The sequence below is a fragment of the Halichoerus grypus genome, chromosome 3 (assembly GCF_964656455.1).
Source record: "Halichoerus grypus chromosome 3, mHalGry1.hap1.1, whole genome shotgun sequence".
Lineage (NCBI taxonomy): Eukaryota > Metazoa > Chordata > Mammalia > Carnivora > Phocidae > Halichoerus > Halichoerus grypus.
Window position 1 is genome coordinate 152,384,752 of NC_135714.1, and position 3,979 is coordinate 152,388,730.

Genomic DNA, 3,979 nt, shown 5'->3' on the forward strand with positions numbered 1-3,979 from the left:
CTGTTAGGGAACACCAGAGGTGAACTTACACTATGACCCAGCATATGCTACATGACCCTACACTCAATAGAAATGCAAACTTACATTCACCAACAGGCACATAAAAGAAAGCTCATGGCACCCCTATTCATAATAGCCCCAAACTGGAAATAACCCAAATGTCCATCAGAATTAAAGTTGATTTTTTTTGGTGGGGGGGATTAAACCACCAGCAGTTTTAATGGTCTGGTTTTCTCCCTCATGTTTCCCCACTGTCATTATTATTGCTGTAAAAATAAAGGATTCCTGAGAGCCTGTCCTCTCCTCTCCCTTGCGACCCCCTTGACAGGCCTCATCCCCATCACCCCCGCCCCTGGATTTCTGGAGGAAAAAAAAACAAGTGCAAGGCACCGCGGGGGTGTGGGGGGCGCTTGAGCGCCAGGGAGCCTAGGGGGTGGTGCAGGGGCCGGGGCAGGGCCAGGCCCGCCAGGGTTGAGGGGAAATGTCTCTAGATCTAGCAGGCCTAGGAAACTCCTTTCTCCCACCCACAGACCCACTCTCGGGTCTGCAGCAGAAGGATAATTCCTGTTGGGCTCAGAAAGGAGGAATGGAGGACCCATTCTACTAGGACCCAAGGACCAAATCCAAAGTGGGGAGTGGGGGGGAGGCTGCAAATCACTATATTCCTCAAAGCCTGTTATCTTTGGGGAAAATTGTTTTGTTTTTTTTTAATGCTGATTTTAACATGCACTGGAATACAATACAGCAGTGAAACAAACTATGTCTACACACAATGGCATGGATGGATCTCATGAATATCATGTTGAACAAAAGAAGCCAAAAAAAGGATTCTGTGATTTTATTTATGTAATTCCAAGACAACAAAACTTATCTATAGTGTTAGAATTCAGGGTGTTGCTGCCTTTAGGATAAGATTGGTAGTGATAACGAAGGGGTATGAGAGGGGTTCTGGGAACTCACATATTTTATATCCTGATTCTAGGTAGTGGTTGCATAGGTTTACATATCTCTAAAAAGGTATCCATCGGTACACATAAGATTTGGATACCACGTTATGTTATACTTAGGTAAGAAATGTTTAAGAATTTTGGGATCTAGTAGGATTACACATGCATTTACATTCACTAGAATCGATGGCAACATGTGACACACAAGTGAATAAAATAAAGGGAAACAAGATTGTAAATATGCACACATCTTTTAAGTAGAAAGGGGGAAAATACCAAACAATATTTTTAAGTTTCTATGGGAACAGGACAAGTAGAAGTGATAGATTTTTTTTTTTTTAGACTTTATTTATTTATTTGACACAGAGAGGAAGCACAAGCAAGGGGAGCGGCAGAGGGAGAACAGGCTCCTTGCTGAGCAGGGAGCCCAATGCGGGACTCGATCCTAGGACCTTAGGATCAGAACCTGAGCTGAAGGCAGCCACTTAACCAACTTAGCCGCCCAGGCATTCCAGGATAGATTTATTTAAATTATGAAGTCATTCTGGGTTTCCTGATACTTACTGTGAAAAATGATAGCAAAACAGAAGCATTTACTGAGTATTAAAACATAAAATAAAGAGCATTGTTTTTTTTGGTGCAAAGGAGTCTTTCTAGGGAATTGTAAATTGTCTTTACTGAAGGGAAATGTTGAAAAAACAGTTTCTGTACAATTACCTAAACTACTAGCTCGTGACCAGAATTCAACATTAACAGGGACAGTTTTTAAGTCTTTTATTAAAACAGATTCTTAAAAATTATTAATTTCTCCCTTTCAAACAGAATCCCATCTGTTTCAAGACTGACAAAATATGTCAGCACAGCAGTTCATTTTCAGAATTTAGTAAACATTGCAAAATTAATTTCAAGGCGTATGGCAGATATTTCGTGAATCTTCTTTCCCCAGACAACTCCAGGACTTTAGGAGAAAATTAGAAATTTTCCAACTGTTGCAATATAGACGTTCTACCTATTTCACTGAGTGGAAACGGTTATTTAAGCAATTATCTATTCCCCAACCAAATACTTTTGCTTTAATATGAATATGCTAAATAATTTTAAGAAAACTATTTTTAAAAATAAGCTGTTTTGACACTAGTTTATTTAAGGGAAAAACAGGAATGGAAATATTGACTCATCTTCACTAGAATCTTACTGCCTCCCCCGTGAAGAGTCATTCTTAGCAACAAGTCTGGTGCCCACCTTACTCGTCAATCCCCCTGACCCCAGCAATGTAAAAGGTAGGTACGTGGCCCAAGAATGGCAGCCAGAGTAAGGCAGGGGCTGCCCTTGGACTCCACTGGTATAAATGCGTTACGTATCTATCCATTATAGCTATCTGTGCTAAGACTCACACTAAAAAAAAAAATTTATTTAAATTCAATTAATTAATATACAGTGTATTATTAGTTTCAGAGGTAGAGTTCAATGATTCATCAGTTGCATATGACACCCAGTGCTCATTAAATCACATGCCCTCCTTAGTGCCCCTCACCCAGTTCCCCGTCCACCCACCCTCCTCCCCTCCAACAACCCTCAGTGTGTTTCCATGATTAAGAGTCTCTCATTGCTTGTCTCCCTCTCTGATTTCATCTTGATTTATTTTTCCTTCCCTTCCCCTGTGGTCCTGTTTAGTTTCTTAAATTCCACATATGAGTGAAATCATATGGTATTTGTGTTTCTCTGACTGACATGTATCGCTTAGCATAATACCCTCTAGTTCCATCCACGTCGTTGCAAATGGCAAGATTTCATTTTTTTTTTTTTTAATGGCTGAGACTCACATTTTCTTCCATGCTTTAACGTCTTTGAAATCAGGCTGTATCTTTTTTTTTTTTTTTAAGATTCTATTTATTTATTTGCCAGAGAGAGAGAGTTCACAAGCAGGGGGAGAGGCAGATGAAGAGGGAGAAGCAGACTTCCCGCTCAGCAGGGAGCCCGATGTGGGGCTCGATCCCAGGACCCTGGGATCATGCTGAGCCAAAGGCAGATGCTTAACGACTGAGCCACCCAGGCGCCCCAGGCTGTATCTTATAACTGTGGTTGAGCAGGTGGCAATTTTCATAATGTTGGCATGGCCTCCACAGGCACCTTGAAAAGCTCGGCAGAGAAACCTGCCGGGTGGGTGTCAGGTTTCAAGCTCTTGGGCGCCAGTTGTAGGTGAATCAGATACACTTAGCTACATCCCTGAAGAAGCTTCACAAAGACACTAACTTGATAGGATTATAAAGCTGATTTACAGCACCGATGATTTTGGTGTTTATGAATTCTTTTAAGAAATGCTCTCTTACTGGCACAGAGAATAACACTGGGGAGAAAAAAGGAGACATCCGAGTCAACAGTGACTCAGAAAGTCAGACCAGAAATCTTAGGTATACCAAATATGCATTTGACTATTTCTCTTTTTATGTATGCACGAGTGATAAAAATCTATGTCTGGTAAAGTTTATAGGAGTTCTCCAGTAAGATATAAAATATTAATTCCAAGTAATGTAAAAGCCTGCTTAATTGGAAAAGCTTTTCCTTTCTTAATGGAACATAAAAATGGTGTGTTACAAAAAATGGCATGTTCTATGACATCTTAAAATTACGCTTTTAATGATGTATTTTCTCAGTGCCTTGAGTGTGAAAAAATTGGGAAAGCACAATCCTTGGGGGAGAGGGGCTTACTCTGGTCAATTCTTGCACACTAGAAATTATCTTTAAATTTTCTCAATAATCGGGCGCCTGGGTGGCTCAGTTGGTTAAGCGACTGCCTTCGGCTCGGGTCATGATCCTGGAGTCCCGGGATCGAGTCCCACATCGGGCTCCCTGCTCAGCGGGGGGTCTGCTTCTCCCTCTGACCCTCTTCCCTCTCGTGCTCTCTATCTCTCATTCTCTCTCTCAAATAAATAAATAAAATCTTAAAATAAATAAATAAATAAATAAATTTTCTCAATAATCTATATATTTTAGATTCCTGAAGTCACATGAGAATTACATTTAAATAAAGA